Source organism: Cryptomeria japonica, chromosome 11, assembly GCF_030272615.1.
Source record: "Cryptomeria japonica chromosome 11, Sugi_1.0, whole genome shotgun sequence".
NCBI classification, from domain to species: Eukaryota; Viridiplantae; Streptophyta; class Pinopsida; order Cupressales; family Cupressaceae; genus Cryptomeria; species Cryptomeria japonica.
The window spans coordinates 113398859-113409829 of NC_081415.1; the positions used below are offsets into that span (position 1 = coordinate 113398859).

Consider the following 10971-nt stretch of genomic DNA (forward strand, 5'->3'; position numbering starts at 1 on the left):
TATCCATTGAGATATGATTGATAGTTGAATCATAGTTATAGGATGCTTTGGTATAGTTGGTTTGGTCATCTATGGCTGCAGGTTTTCCCTTGTCATGCTTTGGGAATGGTTCCTTAAACATCTCATGTTCTTGATTGGATGAGTGTCCTTCAATCTCAATGTCACCTCTATGAATGAGATCTTGTATGATGTTCTTCAGTCGATGACAATTTCCTATTTTATGACCCTTGCTCTTGTGAAATTCACAATACTCATCATCATTCCACCAATTTGGTTTGACCTTTGGTTCATATGGAGGAAAATCTGGAGTTGTGATTACTTTGTTTGCCACTAGATTCTTTAAGACTGATTCAAGTGGCTCTCCCAATGGGGTATACTTCCTTTGTGATCTAGAAGTTGTTTGAGTATTCACCTCATTGTTTGTAGAGCTTGATCCCAAAAAAATGATTTTGGGTCGCACCGTATTGGCATCAACAACACCATCATTGACTATGTTCTTTTTTTTGTTCCAAAATCTTCGCTTATCTTTTCCTTTAAAGTCATCTTTGTTTTCCTTGAATATCTTAATGACTCCTTGTTCAATTAGGACCTTTTTTGTCGCTAAGCCTTTTTCAGTGACGTCCTTGAAGGTGGACAAACAAGCTTTCCTTAGATCATAGCCAATGTCTTTGTTAACATTTTGGGTGAACATCTCTACCATTTGTTTTTGTGGAATTTCACAAGAGCATCTGCTAGCTAGATTCCTCCATCTTTGTAAAAATGATGAAAAAGACTCTCCATCTTTTTGCTTGGTGTTGCACAAAGTAGTGACTGATATGTCTGTCTCTTTGTTGTATGAGAAATGTTGAATAAATGCCTCTGCTAAGTCACCCCATGACTTAATACTAGGTGGAATTTGGGAGAGCCATTCCATAACTTGATCACCTAAGCTTTGTGAGAATAATCTCATCAAATATGTCTCTTCTATTGCTACCTCAATGCGGGCTATGAAAAACTATCTTATGTGTGCCTTAGGATCCCCTTTTCCTCTATACTTATCAAACTTAGGTGTCACAAAGTGTGTAGGAAAAGGAGGCATTGGAATGCTCTTGTCAAATGGATAAGGACATATGTCTCTCATTGTGTATGGTGGCTTTGGTGTATTTATGTCCTCCATTTTCTTTTGTAAGTCCCTAATTTGTTGTTCCAAATTGCTCTTAGGTGGAGATCAATTTCTTGGACCATACCCCATGCTTGAGGCACCAATTGGAGGAGGAGCATGTTGCATATATGGATGATATTGATCATACACATGTTCATATGGAGGAGGTCTATAATGATGCTGCGTATATGGACCACTTGGTAGAGAGTCATGGTGACGAATGGAATATCTGTTTTGTCCATGTATACCATACTCTACAGGCATGTCATGTTCTAATGTGTTGCCCCCAAATTTGACGCGGGCTTTCCTTGTGTCCAAATTTTGAGTATGCCTTTGAATATCCAATTGCTTTGGTGGTTGATCCTTAGCATTAGTATGTGATTGAGTATACTTTTCTGCATAAGACCTCCATAATGGTCTGCGAAGGTGAGTCTGATATGCTTGACCATGTGTGTATGGGACCTCTGGTTTTTGAAACAAAGATGATGGTGATTTAGGCACCATATGTGGTCCTTTATTGCCTCCACTATTAGGCCTCCTTTGATCCATGTTGGAGTGAGTTTGTTGCAAAGGTCTATTTTCCATTATTTGAGACATGTCAAAATCATGAGGGATCTTGGCTCCACTTTGTGCCATCACTTGTAGAAAATATAGTCTATCTCTCCTCATTATTTCCTCAACCAATCAATTAAAATGAGGATTCATAATGGTGTCTTCCACTTCTGCTGAATGTACAAAAAAGTTGTCCATATTGTCATTGTGTGTATCATTGTTGTTTATAGTGTCCATGTTCTCAATATTTGGAATGTTTCTATAAGCATCCATGTCAGGTAATGTAGTATGATCAGAATTGAAAAATATATCATTGTCATACTCATAAGAACTCATGTTTGCGGACTCTTGAGCCTCTTTAGTTTCTCTCCTAGATTTTTGGGAACAGGTTTCAACCATGAACTAGGTATTGGCCAAGATGTGTGAGACTAGATGAAAATGGAAAGATATGAAAGACCAAGAGTTGGATGGAATGTAAATGAATCTGAGGTGTACTTGCAATGTCCAAAGTGTAAGACCAAGTATGTATGTAGTAGAGTAGGTGTGACTTCCAAAGAGAGGATAGTTTCTCTTGATGAGGTAAGCTGACCTTGACTCTAAGTAAGACCAAATGAGACCCAAAGGTGATAGACCTTGATGAGGGACCACTTAGCAAAATGTTGTTGTATGTAATGTGTTGACAAAGTATGATGAGGACAAGCAAGTGACCTTTTGACTCAAGTTTAGAGAAATGTGACTGTAATGTAAGGTGTAAAGCAATGATGGACTGTGTGAGACCCAAAGAAAAGTTGAATGCTAGATAAAAACCTGGAGAAATAACCTAGGAAGCTCAAGAATTTCGAAACTGACTATGTTTGTTTGCTAGACTGTAAAAGTTTTTCAATTTTGAACATAGACTTGCCTATATACTGCACAGACGTGATTTCCTGACACAGACGTGGTTTTGTTAAATACAGATGCGTTTCTGAGATTTGGTAAATGCAATGTTGATTCTAAGAACACAGATGCATTTGTACCCTTCACAGATGCAGTTATACGACACAGACGCTATTATGTCAGACACAGATGTGTTTCTGCAAAATTTGTGCAATTTTTTCCAATCTATGAAGTTGTTTTGTTGTGACCAAATCTGACTATTTGACTATTTTTTGTGACAAGAGGACACAATGTTGATGAGGACTCAATGTTTGCAAGTGTCTAGACTCCAAAAAATGACTCAAAGAAAGTGTGTTGTTTGATGTAAAATTGTTTTGCATACACTTGAAGACACAAAAGACACAATATTTTGCTGTTTGGTCCTGAATGTTTGATTGCTCAAAATAAGTCAAGCACAATTCTTATGGCTGGCCAAGACAATAGTTCTTGATCCCACATGGGGTTTTACCCCCGAGGCTACGCTATTCAGAGTGGATACTTAGATGCTTGACCTCACTGGCTCCACCCTCGGCACTCACTTCTTGGGTTAGCCAAGCATTAGTCCCCATGAAAACTCCTCCTGGCGAACTTTGTATCTCTACTAAGAACCGTATATGTGTGGGCCGCTACTAGAGGTCCGACCTCCTGCCCCAACAACTAGAATGATTTTGGCTTTTAAAACAAAAAGGTGCTAGTAAGGGAATTCGCTCGTGTGGCCATACATGGGGCACTTTCAGCTCTATAAATGGCTCCTAGCCCATAGGGGTTATGCCCTACAACTGATCAAATAAATTTGATCAAATGGATTTATGGGGAGACATAGTGTTGGTATGAACTAATCAGCACACGCTATCCATAGTTTTCACCATGAATACAGTTGTTTATAGTGGTTCGGAAGAGGTGGGTTTTCCTCACTACCACTTGGGTCATTCTCTTCTCACTAGTAGTCCTAATGACCACATGGGAAGACAGTCCCTCTAAAGATTAAACAAAAAGAGCCTATTGCTCAAGACACAAAAGACAATGATTCAATTTTAGTGCACCAATTGAAGTGTTTGCTAGTCTATGAAAACAAAGCACACAATAAATAACAAAAACCCTTGCCAAGGACCTACAACAAAGATCTATTAGTAGTTTGGATTGTTTCAAATGATCACCCCTGCAAGCACACAAGTTAGGTAAATTTTAGATCCAAAAGACTGTGAAAATAGGGGCCTTCAACAAAATGATTTTGCTTTCAAGACAAGCTGCACCAATTTTGTTAGCTAGATCTGAAGATGTTAGCTCAAAATAAACCAAATCTGAAAAACCAAATGATTAAAACTGAATCAATGAAAAAACCCTAAAACAAAATTAGTGTGCACAAATGCAGGTATAATACACAGATGCGGCTTTGAGACATAGACATGCTTCTGTGAGACACAGACATGAATCTGTAACACAAACGCGGCTTCTAGATGCAGATGCACCTAAAAACCCCACAGACGCGACTGGAGATCACAGATGTGATTTTTTGGAATCTGCAAAAAAAAAGAAAAAAGATAAAATAGTGTCGCAGATGTAGACATGGTTTCCGATGTCACAGACATGACAGAAAGTCACAAACGATATCCAAAAGTGCATAGATGTGATAGAAAGCCAAAAATGCGATCCAAAAGTACGCAGACGTAGAAATATCAAAATGCTATCGAAAAATGTCAGATCTACAACTTCAAAACATGAAATTTGCAACAAAGATGTTAAATGCAAAAGGGACAAGAGTCCCATCAGGTGTGCCAAAATGTATATGGTGAAAATGGATAAAACAATGTTGAAAGGATAAATAGATTCAACCACAAAACCCTAGCCTAACAACAACAAAGATCCACCATAACATATGAAGATTACCTAAGACAATGCAAATCAAATGAAATCATAAAGATTATACCATCACATGTCCAATAGGGTTTGGATCTCCATTCTTCCTATCTCCATTGATCTTGCTTGATATATTTTCTCTCAGATTTTATATGTGCCCAAGAGCTCAACAAAGAATGGAAATGTGGTTGCGAGTAGGCTTGATTGCATATGCAAGTTCGAAAGCATAGTCGGGGCTGAATGCATAGTGAGGTAGTCAAATGCATAGATTGATTATATTGATTAGGGTTGATAATTAACGAAACATCTCCTTATATAGAAGACACTATAAGAAATGGAGGGATAAGATTGAGAGGTGTAAAAGAGGTCGGCTATGATTACAGGGTAGGTAAAGAAAATAATAAAATAATAAGAGGGTAGGTAGTGTATGAATTAAGAGACGAATGACATGTGTCATGAGTAGAAAAGGCTAATGAATTAATTAAATAAATAAAGATTTATTTAATTAATAGAGGAAGTGGGATCAATTAAGTAAATAAGATATTTATTTAATTTAGGAAAAGGGTAATTAAAATAAATAAATGTATTTATTTAAATGAGAAATAAGGCTAGAAGAGGATAAATGAATTAATTAAATAAATAAAGATTTATTTAATTAATAGAAGAATTAGGCTGAAGTAATTAAATAAATAAAGATATTTATTTAATTAGACATGACAATTTTAGGTGTCTACAATGTCCAATCTTGTTGCATGCATAACAAACAATATTGTTTTTCTGAATTTCTTTGGTAAACCCTTGATTTCCTTGATTGTCTTTTGATCTACATTGGTTAGCCATATGTCCAAATCTGCTACATGCATGACATCTTACATTTCGAAGACTGATGAATGGTGCATTGTTTTGATTATTTGTATTTGTGCACTGACTTGCTATATGACCATATTTATTACAAACAAAGCATGTACCATTGAATTTGTGAGCATTAGGTTATCTTACCAGTGATTTCTAGTTCTAGTTGTTCGCATGATTCTACTTCTAACATAATGATTGGTCTTGTTTTGTAGTGTTGGATATTTCTTCTTCTTCATAACCAGGATCTCTCTTGTCATCACCATTTCTTCGATTCTTGAGTAGTTCATCAAGTTTGGCAGAACTATCTTTGAATTTGTCCTTGTACTCATTTACAGTGACTAAGTCATCTCTCATGGTTATAATATGCCTCTCAAGTTTCTATTCATTATTTCAGGACTGGATCAACTCAACTTTTAGCATGTCATTCTCATGTGTCACTGTGTTGCATTCATCAGATCTGTCCTTCAATGCTTCACCTAGGTTTTTTTCATTCTTCTTTTTGTCTTCAATCTCCTTGCATATTCTCATGGTTAGGGCTTGCATCTCATTCTTCAAGATAGTGTTCTCTTGAGTGAGTTTCTGATATTGATCCTTCATAGCATCTTCCTTATCATTGTTCTAATTTTGCAATTGATCATAGAGTTTCTTCCTCTTAGCTTGAAGAACTAAAATCTTTCCTTGCAACGAAATGATGTGTACCCTAGCTTACATTAATTCATTCTCCAGTTTACTATTTTCCATCTGCTCAATATAAAGATCCTCAAGAGGAAGTTGAAGTTGTTGCTGGAGTCTGGTTTCCATTGATTCTAAATTTTGGATTTTCCTCAGGTAGTTGAACTTCTTCCAAGGAAATAGCTCTAATACCAATTGTTGGAATCTAAGAACACTGAGAGGGGGGGTTGAATCAATGTTCTACCAGTTCTATTAATTTTGAACTTATTTCTTTTCAACTGATTAATAGTAAATAAAGTTAAAGTGCATAAACCAAATAACATAGAAAGAAGCAACACCATAACACCAATATTTAAACGTGGAAAACCCTGCAAAGGAAAAAACCATGGTGGGAATGATAGCCATAATATCTATATACTTGATCAAGGTATACAAATATTATATTGAGGGAATTGCACATCCAATCAAGCCAACAACCTAGAGCTCAGTACTTAAATAGAAGTCGCACTTACTTACATAGTATTACAAAGTGATTACAAGTAAAAATAAACTCATAAGATGCATTTAACCATGCTAGATAAGTTCCACTTTAAGCTCTGGTAACCCTCAATATGTACCAGTTTGCTGATACTCTATTTTGCCTTGTTTTTCTACAAGTTTAGATCGTGCATGTGAAATTGGACACAAAAGCTTCCTTTCATTCACCAAAAATCATACCCTTGATTTCTAAAAGATTCACAACTAAAATTGCATCCTATATGTTCTTATATCCATCGTTGAAAGGATCTCATTAAATAGCCTTCTAACTTTTCACCTTGTTGGCTTCAATGAAGAATATAATCATGTTGGTTGTAGGATCACAAGGTATTTCATACATAATCTTGATGATCATGTCAGCCCTCACACATTAACAAAAATTCCTTGAAAGAAATTATCAAGGCCACAAGATCTCTTAGTTGGGTCCTATCCTTAACCGGGTACCAGATACATATTACGAGGATTAGAACTTAACCAGTTGTGAAGTGAAGTGAATACCAATTAAGTGTGATGGATATCAGTTGACCCAATTAAATAAAAATGATAAATCAATATATCTCGTTAGAGAATATCTACACCTAGAGATGAGTTGCCATCAATGACAACCCAAAATGCCATTAGACCTTACCAGATGAGTTTTAATTTCCAATAGTTATGTCTTTTTTTAGGGTATAGGTAGATTGGAGTAATTAATAAGTTAATTAAAGTGAATAGAGGGAATGAATTGTACCCGGAGAAATATTCTTGTTATTTTCTTATGAAGATTTCATTTTTGCATTAGAAGAATTTGTAGAAATGTCCTTATCCATTAGAAATTTTTTCCTTCAACCTGATACTCTATAATTGTGAATTTTGATTCTTTGAAGTTTAATTAGTTTCATTTACATTAGTAATTATGTCTTTAATATAATTACCAGTTATCTTAATAAATACACTAGCAAGTCTTCCCTACTGGTCATTCTATGTATTACTCATAAATATGTAGTTATTGCTAACCTATACATTGGTAGGCTTTGTTGAGACATGGACCAGCTAGGACTTGAGCCTAGGACCTTCCATATGCTAGTGGAGTGCTCTACCACTGAGCTACTGGTCCCTCTTGGACCAGTCCATCATCAGTTTGGGTGTGGCTTATTTCCAACCCCAACACCCATCCTTAAGCCATACCTCTTGTGTGCTTAGGGCTTGTAGCCCGGACCTGGCTCTGATACCATGTTGAGACATGTACCAACTAGGACTCAAACCTAGAACCTTCCATATGCTACTGGCACCTCTTGGACCAATCCATCGTCGGTCCGGGTGCGGCTTATTTCCAACACCAACAACTTCTATCAATGCTTATATTTCATCTTATGGTCTTCTAAATATTAGATCTAAACTAAAATATTCAAAACTGCATATAGAAAATTTGATTATTTTCCTCATCATCAAAGAAACTTTGCTGGAAAAACTTCTCATTTTGTTGAGTCTTCTATCTTTGAAATCTAATTTACACTATTCTCTTCTGAAAAAGAATACTCATTATTTGTAAGAATTAGCTTACTAGATAAGATATTTACATCATCATTCTCATTAGAATAAGAATCATTTTAGTCATCACATGAGATACTTGAAACTTCAAATGATTAGGCAACCATAAATTATGTAGTAGTGTGAGGCGGTTGAAAAATTAAACATTGTGGAGTATCATCAATCAAGTTACCATTTTATTTTTGAGGGGGTATTGAGTCTCCTTACAAGATGAAATTTTTTGGTCATTATGCACTAGTTTCCCATTATTCCAAGTTGTATTATAAGTCTTACATAATAACTTAGGCATCCTTTTCTACTTAGAATATTTTTTCTTATGAAGAGGTAGACCCTTCTAATTCTCAACAACTATATTGCTGAAATTTAGTAAATTATTCATCATTTTATTCAACTTATCTTTAGATTATGATTCCTTATTCTAATATCATTTATCGTTAGGATCTTATAGTATCCTCACATCATATCATTTATTCACTTTTGTAGATGCAAATCCTATTACTATTAATATGTATAACAATCTTGAATGCTTCTCTCAAAGACTAAGAATTTGTATCGCTCAATTCATATCATTTTTTTGCAGCATATGTATTACAACATAAAACCAAGCACATTGACTTATTACATTTCAATATTTAGGAATGCTATTTGAGACGTGATTAAACTTAGTATTAAAATATATTAAAGTGTCATTAAAGCCCATGTTATGCTAGTAAAGTCATTGACAATAAAAATAGGCCCAAGACAAATTCAAGTACAGATTCAAAGTAGAAAATCAATCATGACAACAAAAGGGAAGGCCCTCATAATCCAAGAGTTGTATCCAAGGCTTGTCCATGGCAATCAAAACCACATTCCAAAGGAGCAATTTGGATATGTCAATTTCAAAAATCACCCAATAGAGTTACCTATGGTCTCATAATAGAAATCAGCCCATAACTAAAGTCGAGGGTTAGGTAGTCTTACTTAAACTATATGCACACAGATAAAGGAGGAGAGGGTGATGGGGAATTTTCTATTGGAGGATACTAGAAGTCAGGAGAAAATTTTGGAAGTGGGTGGAGAAGGAAAAAGATGGGATTAAAGGTATTGTTGGCACCTTCATGGAATCCCCTAGGCCCAACAAGTCTGTGATGATCATGAGTATGAGCCAAAAAAATTCGCAGGATGTGGAAACCATGAAAGTTAACCAAGAGCATATAATTGAGATGTTGGAAGAGGATGTGAGTGGGATCAAGGAAAACCTGAACAATTTGGTGGAAATCAGTACGCAGGTGATGAACAATAGCGCTGATGGCTTGGAAAAGATTAATTCCATGATGACTGATTATAGAACCAGGACCATCACCAGTGACCCTCCCATGGGTGAAAAGTAGAAAAATATTTCTTCAGAGGGTGGATAGAGTGTTGTTGTTGGGAAGATTAGTTTGGGTCCATGTACTAGAACTAGGAGTGAGAGACTGGACTAGGGAACCTCCAGATTCATCGTGGAGGAGTTGGAGAATATTAATAGGAGTATTATTCATAAAAACATTGATTTGATGCACTCTCTTAGTTGAGTGTGTGGTGTTGTTTTTTAGTTCATTTTTTTTTTGTTTTTTGTTGTTGATCTATGTGGGGCTCATCCCCTATTATGCTTAGTTTTTTGGTCTGGTTGGTTGTTGGCCTTAGTCTGTAATACTTTGGGTTTCAGGTCCCTGTAAAACCTATTTATCTTTATCAAAAACAATTGCATAAAAGGATTCTTAAAAAAATGGCCTTCCCAATCTTGCTCATAGTGTCTTCATGCATATGGGTTATTATTAGTTTTTTGTTGTTGTTTGAAGCAATCCATTCTCCTAGAACAACCTTTCCTCATGATGGGACAACTCACATTAATTGTAGTTGGACCTAGTGTGACAATAGGTGTGTTTGTTGGCCCTTTTCATACAATTAATGCTTATGTACTAGGGCATTAGGTTCCTACATACCATGAGTCTTGGCATAGCCCTATTTTGAGATTTATTGTGAAATGCAAAAGCTATACCTTTGTTCCTCAGTTTGGACCTACTCCTCAACATTCAGTTCAACAACTTTTTTTTGTCATTTCATCTCTAATAATTGTTATGGTGAGGAAATGATAGATAATGAGGATCTATAATAAAGACATGGTTTAATTTTCTACTTAGCTACCCTTTGGGCTACTTCCATTAACCTACACAACTAGAACCAAACCTCCTAGAGATCTTTGGTGTTTGACAAGATCAAACTCTATTCCTTGTGGAAAGAGTATTTTCATAGCTAAACATTCATTGTATGATGATCAAAATAGTGTTGGGACATTCTTGGGCCCATAGAGAGCACTGTCTTTTAGTAAAACCGTAAATTTTCTCTTTTGATTCCCTCATTAAACCACTATTTGTGCATCCAATTTGGGTCACATTTCCTAACCATCTAGTTTAGTTTTAAGACAATCCCTTTTATGAGACAAGTAGCAATTCTATTAGTCATATTATGAAAATGAATTCAATTCCACTTCCCACATGCATCACTCCACATTTTCTTTCATTCTTTTTGGCATTGACATCTCCAAGCCTCTCCTCAAGAATGTTCTTTTGATGGTTAGGGACAAGCCTTGGATACAATTGTTGAATTATGAGGAACTCCCTTTTCATTTTCATCATTTCTTTGCTACTGGTAATCTAGACTTGGATTGCTCTTTTTTGTATTGGAGAGGTTTTGCTACATGGTGGATAGATGCTAGGGAAGAACACTTATTTGTTGAGGTCTCCACTCACTTTAAATTTTTTAAACATATGAAATTGAGATGAAAATGAACAATAAAAATTAAGTATCTCATACTATTAGAATTGTCTCTTAACAAGCCTAATAGATTGTTGGTACATAAATAATTTATTATATACTCCAATAAATTA

At 35.6% G+C, this 10971-nt stretch overlaps 1 non-coding gene across 1 annotated transcript; it reads right to left on the minus strand.

The window, feature by feature from the left end:
* Nucleotides 1-7553: 7553 nt before the first annotated feature.
* TRNAA-AGC (transfer RNA alanine (anticodon AGC)) lies at nt 7554-7625 on the minus strand. The gene has a single exon. It is a non-coding gene; the product is annotated as a tRNA-Ala (tRNA).
* Between the last annotated feature and the right edge of the window lie 3346 nt (nt 7626-10971).